Genomic DNA, 17,811 nt, shown 5'->3' with positions numbered 1-17,811 from the left:
CCTGCGTGGAGCCTGCTTCTCTCTCTGCCTGTGCCTGTGCCTCTCTCTCTCTCTCTCTCTGTGTGTTTCTCATGAATAAATAAGATAAAATCTTAAAAAAAAAGAAGTTATGGATTTTTGGGTGTGCCTGGGTGGCGCAGTTGGGTGAGGGTTGATTTTAGCTCAGGTTGTGATCTCAGGGTGGTGAGATTGAGCCCCTTGTCGGGCTCTGCACTCAGTCAGCTTAAGATTTTCTCTCCTTCTGCCTCTGTCCCTCCCATTCATGCTCTGTCTCTCAAATAAATAAATAAATCTTTAAAAAAAGGAATTATAGATTTTGAAAATTAAATTTCTTTTTAAAAATATTTTATTTATTCATAAGAGACACACAGAGAGAGGCAGAGACACAGGCAGAGGGAGAAGCAGAGTTCTGCAGCGAGCCTGATGTGGGACTTGATCCCAGGACCCCAGGATCACACCCTGAGCTGAAGGCAGATGCTCAACCACTGAACCACCCAGGCATCCCTGAAAATTAAATTTCTAAGGAATTATAAAATTTGAGTTACTGCATTTGTGGCTATTACAACCCTGGGAATTGTAGTTTGGATATTCTCAGATATTATTTCATGCCTTCAAATATGTATGTAGGATGGGATGCAGTGGAGGCCAAAAGAAAACAAAATTACAGGTTACAGATTTCTCTTTTCCTCCCCAGCCTATTCTCACACCCACTCCTGAAGGATTGCAGAGCCATGGCAGGCCCTTCTGAGCCTGGGAGGCTCTGATGGTATGGGGACAGTGGTGTCTGTCACTTGACATCTACCTCTCTATTTCTTTCCCTCCCACTGGATCCCAAGCTCTGTGAGGGCAGTTTTGAATGCCCAGTTCTCAACATGGTGCCTGGTCCATAGTTGGTGTTGAGTAAATGGTCATGGGAGGTAGAAAGGAGGGACACTTGGTGGACATGACAGAAGGTATGGACAGGCTTGGAAAATGTCCAAGGAATCCCAGAAGAGATGGTGACTGGGTGCTAGAGAGCAAATTGAAAGGCATTCTAGGCAAAGGTAGGTAAATACCATGTGAAGGAGTGGAAATGTGGGCGAGATCTGCAAGACTGGAGCATGGGGTCCAAGGGCAAAATGGTGGCTGATGAGCTGCACACATATGTAGTGGCCCAGAAAATGAAGGTTCCTGTATAGCGGTCTGAGGAATGTGGACCTCCTTCTGTGGTGGAGCTGTAGGAATATTTCAAAGCTCTCAGGTTCACGTTTCGGGACAATGACTCCCAGGTCAGTGTGGGGCAAGGAGATCAGGGAAGAGGCTGATGTCACAGGTATACAAGGCAAAGGCATTGTTCAGGGGCATGTGAAAGAGACTCATGGGGGTGGTGAGGTTAAGAGTAGCATATGTAAGGCAAGAGGTCAGGGAACACTGTGTTCTTGGATCTACTTGAGGTGCCTGTGGGAACCCAGTGGCTCCTGGATATATGAGTGTCAAGCTCAGGAGAAAGACATGTGGAGGAGGGGGAGAGATTAGGTGATGCATGGAGGTAAGCCCGGACTGAGGGAACACTAAGAGGCATCTGAGGAAGGAGGCAAGGACATGTGGAATGATCTCTGGGATGAGGGAAGCAGGGAAGTCACAGGATGGGAGGACAGGCTAAGGCCTTGGTGGTAGGTACACCAGAAGGCATGCGGACAGTAGCCACGTTCCTGTAAGTGAAGTTAAGACGGTGGAATGATAGAGAAGTGTGCCCAGTCAGGGAAGTTTGGTTTTGGTTTTGAGATGGGAGATGCTTTTCCTAATTCTGAGCATGAAGTAGGAGCTGCTTAGGTTCTGGACGACAGAATTGTGTCTTATTTCATGCAGGTTAAATTTAAACAACCCTATGCCTCATTTTCTTTATTTCTAAAGTGGGCATTAAAATAGAAGGACTTTAAGATTTATTTTTTTTATTTTATTATTTTTTTATTTTATTTTATTTTATTTTATTTTATTTTATTTATTTTATTTTATTTTTTTGACTTTAAGATTTAATGAGGGAAATGTACACAAAGCGCTGCATTGAAAATTGGCATTTAGTAAATTTTCAATCAGTGTTCATTGTAATCAAGGTTATAATTGTTAAGTGAACATTTTTATATGAAGGGGAAGCTTTGGTGGTGAATGAGAGGTTGAAGGCCAGTTGGGAAAGGAGGCCGCTGAAGGGGCAGGGCCCCCTCGTGGGGTGGGAATGACATGCTTGGGACAGGTATAGCAGTTACTCTTCACAAGTGTGGACATCTCATCTTCAGAGACATGAGAAGAAGAGGAAGTGGGAGACCTGCCAATTCACCCAAAGTTTCCTTTCTTCTGTCCCTCACAGCTTACCTTTATTTTCCTTCCTCCATAAACTTTTTGCGATGAAGTGGAAAGGGAGAATTTTGATGGACATCCGGGCACCAACAAACCCGCTGGTATTCTTAGCACTGTATCTGGGCATGAGTGGGGTGTGCACATATGTGTGTGCTTGCAGGGATTTATATATGAGCCGAAGGATATGAGGACAAGGAGAGAATGAGCAAAGCCATTGAATTTTCCACATGTATTTTGCATTCCTCTTCATTCTCCTCCCCGACTATAGGATGATATTTCATGCTTGGCACAGGTTGCCTCAGAGGGATTGTGACTCACTGGAGCTGAGAATCAGGTGTTTTCTTGACCTTTCCTGAGCCGTGCCTGGCTGTGACTGACACTCGGTGGCCTGTGGGCTCTATTCAGGAACGTAGACATCACTGGGTGAGCAGTTTCTCCATTTTTCTTTCCATCAGGGTTGGCATGTCTACCATATGTGTGATTCAGAAAGCAAAATCCTTTTCTCTGTAAACAGCCTGACATGTGGCACACATTTACACAAAGAATTCATACAAAGGCGTGGGAAGAGAAGACTTTTGGTTCTGCATTTAAATTGCTTTTCTTAAGTTGTAGGCATGTGACCTCGCGCATCCATTTTTACATTTAGAATGTGATTTCCTGTTTGCAATATCCTTTTGCAATGACTGAAATTGTAATAAAACAGTTCTATGTTTGTATAGGAAGAGGTATATATTCAAGGAGAGAGGGACAAACGGACTGTAGTTGTGAAGGAGCACCACAGCTTGCCCTGCCTCCGTCCTCCTCCCCTCCCCGCTGAGATGGCCCATCTGAGCTTGACTTTAGGTTCATTTCCCTCCATTGTCTACTTTCTCTATTTTCTTGATAGTTTCAGGTTGTCAATTGCAGGTCCAAAATTCATCTCAGAAGTGTTTTTAAAAAAAGATTTGGGAGTGAACTACCCATTTCGCCTTAGGTCTTTCAATGGCAAAAATGTATGTGAGAGGTATAGTCCCAGTGCCAACCTGTTTGACTCTTTCAGTCTTCAGAATTCATTAAAAATTTAAAAATAACATAAAAAAGAATGTTTATGGTAAATGTCCGTCAAGTGTTGAAGTTTGTTCAAGCCGGGAAGGGCTTTCCCAAGAATAACATAGAGCAGCCTTATAGCAGAGTAGAGAAATCCAGTGGAAGCTGTTACTTTTGGCATTTCAGTTAATCTTTTATACATGAGTCTGAGGGTGAAGGTTCTGGGTTGCTTTGTGGCCTGAAGAACAGACACAGTGTACTGAGACCTGTGTTTTACTATTGTGCTTTTTTATATGGGAAACGAGGATGCTATGTTGACTGTTAAGCCCGTAAAATACTAAACTGTGATATCCTGAAGGTGGAGAGTTTAACTTTTCTTTATCCCTTGGGGGAAATCCCACAGTTTGTGATGATTTATATATCTGGGGTCTTAAATGTTGAATATAAAAAATGCTACCCACTCTGAAACTCATCTGTAGCCCCATAGGTGTGGCCCAGAAGTAGGAGAGCGTGTGGCCAGCTGCAGGCTTAACCTCCAAGGCACCCCAAGCAGGTGGTGTGAATTCTACCGACAGGTGTTACCTACTTCCTGTGTCAAGGACAGCAGGCTTTCTCCCTCTTGCACAGATACTGGAACCAAAATATTTCTTTTTAAGAAAAACTTTTGAAGCCAAGCAGATTTATTTCTGTCACAATCTGGAGGCTGATTCCCTGTGTGATGTTTGTTACAGCTTTAATTACACAATATCAAAAATGCTAGCTCTGCACCTCACAATGTGCCTGTGGAATCACTTAATTTGCTTTGGCTCAGTTCTTCCTGCTTGCTCAGTAATCTGAATCTTGGCAAAGAAAGGGGAGCCAGAGTCCAAGTCCATATGACTTGGAGTTTGCAACACAAGGATATGAGGTGTGTATGTGTGTGGCTGCCCACAAATGGTTTTCAAACAGCTTTGGAAATTGGGGTGGAAAAGTGTTTACCTTGTATATGTTGGGGGGTAAAATTGGAAGGGACAAGATGATGAAGGACCAGGTATCTCTACTGATGCTGAGGCCACAGCTAAAGTGACCCTTGTAGTACAGGAGGGACCCACTCAGCTTGTAAGTTCTCAGCCAGTCCAGAGAGGTAGGACCAAAGGGTCCAAGGAGAGACCAAGATCAACAACTATGATGTTCTCCTTCACTCCTGTCATCAGCTCTTTGAAATTCTTACCAGTCACCTGCTGAGCTCTGGCATGTTTGACACTGATAGAAGCATAATTACCACCCATCCTAGAGTGGTTTCTTGAGAGCACCTGATAAGGGCCACTGGATTCCAGAAGATGACAGGCAACTCCGGACAGATTCTGAGGACATGCTCACTCCTTAAGATGGAATATGAGAGACAGTCATCCAGACCTGGCATTCCTTTTTTTTTTTTTTTTTTTTGAAAATTCCAGTATAATTAATGTACAGTGTTATATTAGCTTCAGGTGTACAATACAGTGATTTAGCAATTCTATATATCACTCAGTGCTCATCATGATAAGTGCACTCTTCAATCCCCATCACCTATCTCACCCATCCCCCCACCTCCCCTCTAGTAACCATCAGTTTGGTCTCTACATGGAGGTGCATATATCTTTCAAATTAGTGTTTTCAAATTCCTTAGGTAAATATCTGGAACTGGAGTTACTGGATTATATGGTACTTCTATTTCTAACTTTTTAAAAGATTTTATTTATTTATTCATGATAGTCACACAGAGAGAGAGAGACAGAGAGGCAGAGACACAGGCAGAGGGAGAAGCAGGCTCCATGCAGGGAGCCCGACGTGGGATTCGATCCCGGGTCTCCAGGATCGTGCCCTGGGCCAAAGGCAGGCGCCAAACCGCTGCGCCACCCAGGGATCCCTCTATTTCTAGTTTTTTAAGGAAACTCCATTTTGTTTTCCACAGGGTCTGTACCAGTTTGCATTCCCACTAACAGTGCAAGAGGATTCCCTTTTCTCTGTATTCTCACCAATACTTGTTTCTTGTATTTTTTATTTTAGCCATTCTGACAGGCGTAAGGTAATATTTCATTATGGTTTTAATTTGCATTTCCCTGATGTGAGTGATGTTGAGCATCTTTTCATGTGTCTTCTTTGAGAAAAAGAAGACACATGTCTTCTGAAAGTCTTCTTTGGAGAAATGCCTGTTTATGTCTTCTGCCTATTTTTTAATTGGGTTATTTCTTTTTTTGGGTGTTGAATTGATTCAGTTCTTTATATATTTTGGATACTAATTCTTTATTATATATGTCATGTGCAAATATCTTCTCCCATCCCATAGGTTGCCTTTTAGTTTTGTTGACTGGTTCCTTTTCTATATAGAAACTTTTTATTTTGATGGATTACCAATAGTTTATTTTTGCTTTTATTCCTTTGCCTCAGGAGACATATCTAAAAAGTGTTACTATGGCTATTGTCAGACATTACTGCCTATGTCCTCTTCAAGTATTTTTATAGTTTCAGGTCTCACATTTAGGTCTTTAAATTTTGAGTTTATTTTAGTGGTAAGAAAATGGTCCAGTTCATTCTTTTGCATGTAGCTGACCAGTTTTCCCAACACCATTTGTTGAAGACTTTTTCTCATTGCATATTCTTTCTTGCTTTGTCAAAGATTAATTGGCCATATAATTTTGGTTTTATTTCTAAGTTTTCTATTCTGTTCCACTGATCTATGTGTATATTTATGTGCCAGTACCATACTATTTTGATTACTATAGCTTTGTAATATAACTTGACATCTGGAATTGTGATATCTCCAGCTTTGCTTTTCTTTTTTAAGACTGATTTGGCTCTTCAGAGTCTTTTGTGGCTCCATATGAACTTCCTTATTCTAGTTCTGTGAAAGATGCTATTGGTATTTTGATAAGAATTGTATTAAATGTGTATAGTGCTTTTTGGTAGCATAGACATTTTAACAAATTTGTTCTTCCAGTCCATGAGCATGGAATGTCTTTCCATTTCTTTGTGTCATCTTCAGTTTCTTTCATAAGTTTCATAGTTTTCAGAGTACAGTGTTTCTCCTTTTTGGTTTATCTCTAGATGTCTTATTATTTTTGGTGCAATTGTAAATGAAATTGTTTTCTTGGTTTCTCTTTCTGATGGTTCATTATTTGAGATATAGATTATATATTTCTGGGAATTTATCCATTTTCTCTATGTTGTCTAAATCGTTGACATACAGTTTTTCATAATATTCTCTTACCATATTTCTGTGATGCTGGTTGTTATATCTCCTCTTTCATTTGTGATTTTGTTCATTTGAGTTCTCTCTCTCTGTTCTGTTTTTTTAAGATAGATAGATTTATTTATTTATTTATTTATTTTTTTTAGAGTTTTAAAATCTTGTTGATCTTTTCAAATAACCAGCTCCTTGTTTCACTGATTGTTCTATTGTTTTTTTTATTAAGTTTCTATATCATTTATTTCTGCTCTAATCTTTATTAGATCTTTATTATTTCCTTCTCTCTGCTGGTTTGGGTTTTTTTGTTTCTTTTTCTAGCTCCTTTAGCTATAAGTTTAGGTTGTTTATTTGAGTTTTTTCTTGCTTCTTAAGGTAGGTCTGTATTGCTACAAACTTCCCTCTTAGAACTGCTCTTGTTGCATTCCAAGTATTTTGGACTGTTGTGTTTTCATTTTTGTTTGTTTCCCTGTACTTTTTAAATTTGTTCTTTGATTTCCTGGTTGATCAATTCATTGTTTAGTAGCATGTCACTTAATTTCCATGAATTTGTAGTGTTTCCAATTTTTTTCTTGTGGTCAATTTCTAGTTTCATACTGTTGTGGTCAGAAAAGATGCTTGCTATGACTTCGATTTTTTAGTATTTTTTGAGGGTTGTTCCATGACCTAATATGAGATCTATTCTGGAGAATGTTCTGTGTGCACTTGAAAAGAATGTGTATTCTGTTTTTTTAGGACAGAATATTCTGAATATAACTATTAAATCCATCTGGTCCAATGTGTCATTCAAAGCCACTGCTTCCTTTGCTGATTTTCTGTTTGGATGATATATCCATTGATGTAAGTGGAGTAGGAGTCCCCTACTATTATTGTATTATTATCATTTACTTCCTTCGTATTTGTTATTAATTGTCTTGTGTAGTTGGGTGCTACCAAGTTGGGTTCATAAATATTTACAATTGTAATATCTTCTTGTTGGATTGTCCCCTTCATTATTATATAGTCATAACTGGCATTCTTAAGGGTCAATGATGTAGTTAGACTCAAGATGAACAGTGAAGATATTTGGTGAAGAGTTGATATATGTGAACATTATAAGAGGCTTTTCTTTTTAGCCATTCAGGTTATCAAAAAGTTTTATTATCTGGACTCTTTGTACATTCCAAAATATATTTGAGGGAACCAAACTTCCAAAGAACTGAGGTTTGCTGCCAAATTATTAAAAGACAAACATGTATAGGGATTTTAGAAGACCAGTTAGAAAGTGATCTTGTAGCAACTAATTTTATAAAGTGCTTTTGACCAGGAAGAAATAAGTATACAGCAATCCCAACAATACATGCATTGTTTCAAAATAATTTATGATTTCCATACCTATTTTTAAAAAGTCTCCTAAGACAGGAAAAAAGTTTCTCTAGCAAGATGAATGGATCTGAAAGGTTTTAAAAACATGCATGGATAAACAGATTCACTACAATCAAAGCATAAAGTGAATAATAAAATTATTACTTATTCTGCTTTGAAGTTTAAAAATTATTTTACATGCAAATAGACTTATGTACAATAATCAAAATTAAATGACAAACTTGTCTTCCTTCCTGCAGCAATTTTTGATGGTGCTTATTTTTTAATCATAAAAATAACATATACCATTGAAAGCTCTGGAGAAGAAACATAAAAAATAAATTCAAAATCATCATGAGTTTGAAAAAATATACCATTATTAACATTTCGAGATATTTACTTCTGGTTACATACTTACACACATGTACAGACATTTTATTTGTCCTGTATCTCTCAAGAGTGCCAGTACTAAAGCATGATCAAGTATGTGTATGCATGTGTGCATGTGTGTAATTAAAGAATAGGAATCATGCTGTTCCATATTGTGTTTATTTCCATTTACATCATGGAATAAGCATTTACCCAGGTCAATAGAAATTATTTACAAATCATGAGTGGGAGGTTGGGGAGGAGCTCAGGACACTGATTTCATAATCAAATAAAGTCCAAGCTCTAACCTTTCAGCTGCTAGCTACATTCTCTTCCATTATAGTGTCCCATGAAATGGTATATTGACTAATAAGACCTTTCTCATATAGTGGTTATAAAGATTCACTGTGATAATAGGTATAAAAGATATGCCACATGTACTATGTGCTTCACATGTGCCAGCTACTATTGTAGATTTTATTTATTTTATTTATTTTTTATTGTAGATTTTAAATAGCTGCATAGTACTCCATCAGATTGTGCCATAATTCATTTTTTCATTCTTCAAATTTTCTTTCTGTTTCTGTTTCATTTAACATTTTTCAGCATACTCACACTTAAAACCCTATGGATGCCTCTGTTTTCCTTATTGACCCAGAATGGATTGGAAATGCAATTGATACATTAAAATATAGGAATATTTTTAAAACTCCGCATTTTTATAAATAATCTTGCAGAGACTTTCCCCTTTCATAATAATTGTGTCACTATGCTATGATGGAAATTACATGATAGCGTGATTTTGTACATGTAAACCTTCAGCAAATAGAGCTGATGTCTGAAGTGGCATAGTATTGCTAGAGCTAGGATCATACCAAGCACTCAGTATGGTACTTTTGATCCCAATCATTTGAATCCCCAAGTTTTTCTGAATGGAATGATTTGAATGTTCTGGAAAAAGTTTATTTCCAGAACTGATAGAAATGAGTTTATTCAGAAATAGCCTTGGTTATTAATGGCCTCTTTGCCCCTCAGACACTCCACTCCTGTTCCATCTGTGCAATTCTCTTTCTTTGCTGTTCCCTTAGCTCTTTGCTTCCTTCCTCTTGGCTCACTCTCACCTTGTTCTCTTCCCTTCTGCTGGAGTAGACACCTGCTTTGTCCCATGCAATAGCCAGAGTGAGGTATTCTCCATTTTGGTCTCTGTCCTGCTGGCTCCATGCCCTGTGCTCCATGACCACGTGTGGCCAATGGCTGCCCCTCACAATGCAGGCACACAGCTGCTGTGGGGGGTCCACTGGGTGGCACTGGGGTGCAGGCCATCCCAGGAGGCTTCAAATACTGCCTCCCCAGATTCAGGCCTTTCCCAGCACCCTCAGCTTCCCTCATGATGTTTACAAAAATTTAAATCAATTTTTCATCAACACTTTTGTTTTTTAGTTCTTCTCTAGAATTTAAGCTCCACAAGCATGGGATTGTATTCCTTTTATTTGTGGTTGTGTCTCTGAATCTCATCTAATAGCAAGTACACAGTAAATTCGCAAAGTTTAGGGAAGAAATGGAGAGAGGGAGGGAGGGAAGGAGGAGAGAAGAGGAAGAAGTGGGAGGAAGGAAGGTAGAGGGATGGGGAGAATGGGAGGGGGGAGGAGGAAGGGAGAGAGGAAGGAAGGGAGAGAGGTGGGAGATAAAAGGGAGGGAGAAAAGGGGAAAGGGGAGGGAAGAAAGGAGAAAGAAATGGAGTGGAGGACAAGTGGAGATAGGCACTGGCTGCAGTTTGCTCAGGGAATGTGCATTTCCTCATGGTCCGTAGTTGTGGCTGCTGATGGGGCAGAGGGTGACTGTCCGGTGATCAGGGAGGAAGGAACAAATTTCTAGCTTGCTTCCTTTCCAGCTTCTCAAGGAGCTAAAATCCAAACTGAAGGAAGAAACTGGAGAGATTAGGTTAGATTGGAATCTATGTTCTCTGAGTAATGCTGCTTAAACACTTCCATCTTTGTAGGATGCCATGCAGAAGCATGTGTACTTACTGCTATATTTTTTCTTGGTTCTAAAACTCCTAAACTCAGACAGATGTCATTTTCTAAACACAGGTTAGTGTTTTCTGAACACATGCAGTACCTTAAACTACTGATAGTATGGTTGAGAGAACAACAGATTGTGAGATCTAGACCTGTTTGAAATTGTTACACTGCATTAGCCAATTCCGGCTTCAGACTGTCACACAGGAAGGAAAATGAAAACAAATGTGACTTTCCCTGGAGAAATACAGTAGCTTCTGTATTAATGGGTGTGTAACAACGCTGAGGGCTGGCTGTGAGGGCCTGGAAGGGGCAGAGGGGTGGCCAGCCACTGGGATCAATGGATTTGGGGTGCAAGAGAGCACCAGGGAGATGGGACATTGCTAGTCTCCTGGGGCGTATTGGAGCCTCTTCCACTCACTCCACCTCTCCTGGGTCACTGAGACCACCTGGAGTTTCTCACATCTCCTGGAATTGTTGCTAACCAAAACATTTTTGCTGCTCAGCCAGCTTCACCGACAGTCCGGTTTTGTAATCAAGCCCATTACATATGTATTAAATATAGCACCCAGTTTCCTGCAGACACAGGCACTCATTCCCACTTCCTCCCATCCCATTACCCTCTTCCCATTGCAGGGCAGCGACTTCAGGTGGAATTGTTGCTTCTTTCAAGTAGTTTAAAGCCACATGTCTCTCCATCCTCTACCCCTGGGTTTTTTCTTTCCCTTAACAGATGTTTTTGAGAATCCACTACCAAATGACTTCTGAAGCCTCTGTAAAGTGGGAATGGCCTATCAGGAGGCCCTGGGCTGTGTCCTGCTGCCAAGATAAGAGCAATGCTTGGCTCCCTTAGTTCATGTATCCTCATTTCTGAGCCCTCCTGCCTCCCAACCTGAAGCCTAAAAGGGAATTATTTCCCTGGCAAAACTCTTTATTTTCCTTTAAAAAAATCTATATTTTTTCCTTTGGGTTATATTTAGAGCCTATTTTATCTGAACTAATATTAACCTAGCCTTAATTTAGAAACTGGAAAAGAACAGCTACCCCTGACCCTGCATTAGCCTGGTCATTATTCAGAGAGCAAGGCTAATGTTGAAATAACACTGGTGCTGTGAACCAAACTGAACACTCCAGGAAATGCACACTCCAAACTGACTCCAGCTCTCCTGTAAAACATGAAAGACTTTGGGAAAGAAATGCAGAAAAGAATTCTGCTACACAAAATTCTCTACCTCCAGGCTTTGTGTTATGGTCTGTCACAATTTAAAATGTATTTTATATCTGGTAATGTATTTCCTATAAATGTATTTATTCATATACCATTTGTTAAATGCCTGATCTATCTCAGATATTATAATAAATTATGGCAATATAAAGAAATACCAAATTCCTCACATCCTAATAAGACAGGCTAATTCTCATAGGAGCTTTTAGTAATAGATAGTAAAAAGAGGAATTTTAAAATGTGTGTGAATATATATATATGCACACATATGAGCAATCTAAAAAGGCTTAGGTGGAACCTTTGAAATAAAGAAATGATTGTAAAAGCATGAGCTTTGTTTGTCACTGGGTCTGGCATAAGCCTTTCTGGAAGGACAAAAAGATCTATGGAGAGAGAATATAGGATGTTGGACATCCCCAGTGTAAGACACTGTGATAAATCATTTTTAAGTGAATAATTGCCATTCCAAACCCATGACCCCACTATGTCAGTTAATGTTTTTAAAATCAGATTTTCATAAGCATGAGCACTCTGTGTGTGTGTGTGTGTGTGTGTGTGTGGCTATTTGCTACTATGTACTTAGTGAGACAAAAGATGCTTGTATTGAAGGCTAGAAGGTTTTTAATGACATAGTTCCTATGGGCTTTGCAACTAGACATATGTGGCTTGAATCCAAGTTATGTAATCTTTTTTTTTTAAGTTATGTAATCTTAGGTAACGTTCCTAATCTTTGTTAGCCTCAGTTTCCTCATCTGTAAACAGAAAAAAGAAGTCACTATTCTAGGTTTGTTGTGAAAATTAAAGGAAAAATTTATCCACTGAAAGTGCTTTGCAATATGCATTGCTTAATAATTGTACCTCTCTGGATTATAGCCAGCTTTCAATGAGACGATATGACTAGAGCATCCAAGGCATAGATTTGTTGGGGGATCAGCAGGGAAGTTGGGAGTCTTTGCTTTAGCCTAATTACATGGCTCTGTAGGTGTGATTCTCAAGTGTTTTTTTCTTCTCAGTATTTTCTCCTAAATTAGGCAATGTCCCTTGCCATGTGCTGGAAGGCAGCATTGTTAAGGCAGCCACTTAGTTTCTGAACCTCTTAGATAGATAAGTATAAATTTCAGATAGACTTAATTCCAAATCTCTCCAGAGCAGGACGTTCTTGCCTGCTTGGGGTGGGGTGCAAGCCCTCAGTACAGAAGATGGAGGAAAGCCTTCTGTTTCTCCTGAGCCAGCCATGGCTTGTGTCCTTGTGTCCTCTGGGAAAAGAGGGAGCAAGGATGTCATTCTGGTGACATTGGGTTGCCTCATATAGTAGCCAGAATGGAGCTGAGCTCCTCGTCCTGACTCTTGAGGCATGGATGGACACAGCATTTCATTTTTACATCTTAAAAACCTTTCAAAGGGCCTCTGATTCCCTCTAGAATAGATTCTAGAGCTGCATTGTGCAATACAGTAGCCACCAGCCATAACTGGCTATTTAAGTTAGATTTATTAATATTAAATGAAACTGACACTTTAATTTTTCAATTACACCAGCCACATTTCAGGTGGTCAGTAGTCACTGTGACTAGCAGCACCCTATTGGAAGACACAGGTACACAGCACCATTCCATCATCAAAGAATTGTTGTTGGATAGCACCAGTTTCTGGATACTTAGCAGTTCATCAGATCAGTTTGTGCTTAAAGTCAGAATAATAAAGGAGGCCCCACACCATGGACTTCAACTTCTGTTCATGCCACACAGCATGACCTGGTCAAATCACCTTTCTTTCTTTATTTTTAAAAAGATTTTTTTATTTGTTTATTCATAAGAGACACACAGGCAGAGGGAGAAGCGGGCTCCATGCAGGGAGCCCAATGCAAGACTCAGTCCGGGCCTCCAGGATCAGGCCCTGGACTGAAGGAAGTGCTAAACCGCTGAGCCACCCGGGCTGCCCACCTTTCTTTGTTTAAAGGGAAACTATTTCATTTAGATCATTTTTTTTTCTGAATTCCCATTTTTGTTTTCTTCACTAAGCATATGTGAATAACCCAAGTGGAACAGATGTTTTGAAATTTGGGGGAAAAGGAAGATAAAGGAATATATTTGAAGGCCTGAGCTGAGGCTCTCAGCAAGGTGGACTGTAGGAGGCAGCCAAAACACTCTGGACTTTGAAGGTCATCTCCACTGGATTTAAACTCTCACTAAGGGCAAGAACCTTCTATTTATCCTGTTTGAGGTCAGCATTAGAAAAGGAAGTCCTAGGTGAACATGACAAATATATGACTCTAGGAGTATGTTATGCCTTCAGTGAAAATGGAGGAAGATGCTGTCATCAATAGAGAGACACCTCAAGACAGACATCCATGCTCTGGGAATTCTCTCCAGCTTTATTTTCTTAAGAGAGTTACTTAAAGGACAGCACCCATATTCAAGAAACTCAATATTATATAATACAGTCTCTTTCCTAATCCATGCCAAAGAAAAACAGAAATCTTGTGGCAAAACTAAGGAATGGAAAAAAGGGGGAAAGGAAAAATTCTTGGTGAAAGAAAATGAAGATACCTTAAATGTAGGATTTAATGAATTTTATTTACTTGTGTATCATTTTGTGTTCTACATCCCTACATCTCTAGTTCTTGATAAACATGATTTTGAAATGTAGATTTTTGGGGGTTGGGTAAAAAAACCTTCAACAAAAGAGTGGCTTATAATTTCCTCCAAACAGACACAACTAGTTGCACACAGAGGTATTTTAATTTCTGGAAAGTGCTGAATCCTGGTATTGATTTATATAACGTGATAAGGAAGTCCAATGTTTAGATTTTTTTTTTCTGAAACTGCAGGCAACTTGACTTTTGAGACACAGTCTTAGGGCCGACATACATATATAGATTTACAATTCTCTTTTTTTTGTTTTTTGAATAAAGGTTTTATTTATTTATTCATGAGAGACACAAAGAGAGAGGCAGAGACGTAGGCAGAGGGAGAAGCAGGCTCCGTGCAGGGAGCCCGATATGGGACTTGATCCCTGACCCTGGGATCACAATGCTCAACCACTGAGCCACCCAGGTGCCCCACAATTCTTTCTGTATATATTTTCCTGATACTTCTGTTCAGCAAGCATTTATTTATTTTTTAAAAAGATTTTATTTATTTGAGAAAAGAGAAAGAAAAAGGAACAAGCACAAGCAGGGGAGCAGCAGAAGAGGGAGAAGCATGCTCCCCACCGAGCAGGGAACCTGGCATGGGTCTCAATTCCAGTACCCTGGGTCCATGACCTGAGCCAAAGGCAGATGCTTAACCCCCTGAGCCAGCAAGGTGCCCCTTGTTCAGCAAGCATTTAGTAAATATTTAAGTAAGTGAACTGTTTCCATCCTAGTGGAATTTAACTAGGATGGAGACTCAGAAATTAAACATAGATCCTAATGCCAAAGGGTCTTAGTATACAGTAGAACCTGACAGAGTCATCCTTTCAAGTGATTCTCAAATTTTGGTATACATAGGATTGCATGCAGCCCAACTTCAGTTGTAATCAGTCAGAGCCTCCGAGCACAGGACCTATCTTTTTGTTATAGTTTTCTAGGTGATTCTGATGCACTATTTAGTTTTAGGAATCACTGCTGTCTTTGGCCAGGTGACTAATTTCAGAGATTTAAAAAGACCTATGCTCCATCATCTTTTCCTCCACCTGCCTAAATTCTCCCCCAAAGCCCAACACCTCAACTTCTTACCCGACCATGCTGAGGTATAATGGGTATGTGGCAGAGGATCTGAGAGCAGTGAGAGATGGTTGAGGGAGAGGATGAAGACAGGCAGAGTCCAGATGACTTTTTCCAGGACTAGTACTGCCCCTGGGATCAAGGTAGGCTTCTATGGATCTGCAGAGATCATAGAGAAATCTTCACCAGCACTGGCCAGCACCTATGTCACAGTCTCAGAGGAATCCCAGTATGACTAAGGACTCTGTGGTCTGGAGGAAAATCACCTGTATTTAGGTTGAGCTGCTGAACCACGATTTTGCCTTCTTATTGGAAGTCTGCAAGGTTAACTGGCCTTTGGAGAGAGGGATGGGTCTTTAATTGGAGAAGTTCTGCGAAAATTCTTGAGGGTGGACATGTCCTTTTTCTTGCTCTGCCTCCTCAGTCTTAGTTCTCACACCTGAAGGTGGGTTGGTTAAGTGGGTGGTCTGTGAAACTCAGTGCGGCAACGCTGCCCCTTCCATGCCTACAGCCATGGATCTCAAATGAGTATGTGTCGATGTGTCGTAGGAGTGGGGATGGACTCTGTATTACCCATTGCACAGTAAAAAAGACCAACAACTATTTATTTTTTGAAGTAAAATTAAAGAGAGAGAAATTAGGTACGTTTGAAAAAAATCTGATTTCCTATTAGAGTTGGGTGGCAATTTGGAATTATCATTAGGTTTATCTAACCACCTAAGATGATGATGAAATACTCAATTATCCTATCCCTCTTTAGCTCTCCATTCTGTCAGTCACAATGGAGATGGGAATTTGTCCACTTTATGCTCAGTGGTCTATGCAGATTGTTCCGTGCTCTTGTGTGCACCATCCTGTGGGTGCCCCCCTTGGAAAGGAACAACACACAAAGGACTCCCTTGAAAAGCTCGCTGAGGGAGCCTGCATCTCATCTCTTCCTCTCACGTTTGGCTCTAGCTATGATGAGAAGAAGTGACACAGTACAGTACCTGGGGTCTATAGTCCAGGGCAGGTGTGGTGTTTTGGCCAAAACATATTCTGGGAGGTAAGCCAGGTTTCCCTATGACAGCAAAGTGAAGGGAAGAAGAGTTATTTGGTGAGTTTAATTAAGTCGTTCAAATACGTTAATTTGCAGTAGGCTTGGAGAGGAAGAATGTTAAAAGCAGACAGGTGAATGAGTTTGAAATGGCTTTGTCAACAACTAACAAAACTGGAGGAGAGAAAAGGTGGAGATCATTGCTCAAACAAGTTCTTCCTTCCCTCCAAGAAATGAGGTGTGGTGTGTGGAATCCATTGTAGCTAATCGTAAACAGGTGCATCTTAAACCCTTGATGCCAACCTGCTCAAACATGTTGGGATCCTTTAGCTTGCACAGCAGCTAATTACCTGTGCCTTCTGATTGGCGAGGGGACCGCAGCTGGTATCACAGGCGAGTGGAGTTAGTACAGGAAAACAGATTGCACTTGCCCTCATGTTTAGACCTGCAAGTCTTTCAGGGCAGGCCTTGGATGGAGCTGTGCATTTCTTTTCTTCCTCTTCAACTACCAGGACTATGCTTGATACCTAGAGATGTTTAATCAGGATATGGAAGTATCACACTTAGCCAAGAGAACTATGGGACCTATTTTTTACTTTTAACCATTGTTAGGTCTTAAGACTCTGATACAAACCAATCACAGGATATAATTTTAGGCATGGTCTGCAGGTTGCTTGTACGGATGATTTTTTATGATGGCTGGCTTGTATTAACGTGTTGCCTCTTGTTATATTACTTAACCTACTTTTTAATCTATTTAATTTTCTGCCAATTTATTCCTTTTCATAGGGCCTATTAAATTGCCAGGATTAAATTTCTGTAATTCACACACTCAATTTTCAGAAAGGGCTGGTAAATTTCCTAACCTTGTGAACTTGCTCTTCAACTGGCTAAGAGATACTTGTACGGCTTGATCCAGGTGTGAACAATGAAGCCCATGAAGTGCAGCTGCATGGCTGTGCAGTTGCAGGACAGACCTTTAAAGGTCCTGAACCTAATTTTGTATGGGTGACATTGTACTTTTCCTTTCAAAATGAGTATCTCTAGAATGATATAATTCATGGGTCCCTTCAAATCTATATCTGTTTCTGGCTTGACTACTACATTATTTTATTTTTATTAAGTAGGCTCCACACCCAACATGAAGCTCAACATGTGGTTTGAACCCACAACCCTTAGATCAATACCTGAGCTGAGATCAAGAGTCTGACACTGAACCAACTAAGCCACTTTGGCACCTTAGTGTACTGCTTTCTTTTGAGACATTCAAGTCTTTAGTATGAGACTCTCACTGATAGTAAAGCAAATAAATGCTTAAACAAATAGGTGCTTAGTAATACTAGTCAATTATGGGACGCCCAGGTGGCTCAGCGGTGAGTGCCTGCCTTCAGCTCAGGGCGTGATCCTGGGGTCCTGGGATGGAGTTCCACAGCGGGCTTCCTGCAGGGAGCCTGCTTCTCCCTCTGCTTGTGTCTCTGCCTCTATGTGTCTCTCATGAATAAATAAATAATATCTTAAAAAATTAATTAGCCATTGCTCATTGAGAACAAA

The 17,811-nt window shown here is 40.2% G+C and overlaps 1 long non-coding RNA gene across 9 annotated transcripts in view; it reads left to right on the top strand.

The window, feature by feature from the left end:
• LOC144300674 (uncharacterized) overlaps window positions 1-17,811 on the top strand; it is a 63,711-nt gene that overhangs the window by 20,701 nt on the left and 25,199 nt on the right. For 2 of the 9 annotated variants that reach the window (XR_013367472.1, XR_013367473.1), the window contains one exon: window positions 2,603-2,757. The exons of 6 other annotated variants lie outside the window; for them this stretch is intronic. This is a non-coding gene — a long non-coding RNA (uncharacterized LOC144300674). The remainder of the gene's footprint in view (window positions 1-2,602; window positions 2,758-17,811) is intronic. One more of the 9 variants, XR_013367477.1, reaches the window with a different exon arrangement.

This window comes from Canis aureus, chromosome 28 (assembly GCF_053574225.1).
Source record: "Canis aureus isolate CA01 chromosome 28, VMU_Caureus_v.1.0, whole genome shotgun sequence".
NCBI classification, from domain to species: domain Eukaryota; kingdom Metazoa; phylum Chordata; class Mammalia; order Carnivora; family Canidae; genus Canis; species Canis aureus.
Note: the sequence above shows the minus strand (reverse complement) of the source record. Positions and strands in the feature narration are given on the sequence as shown.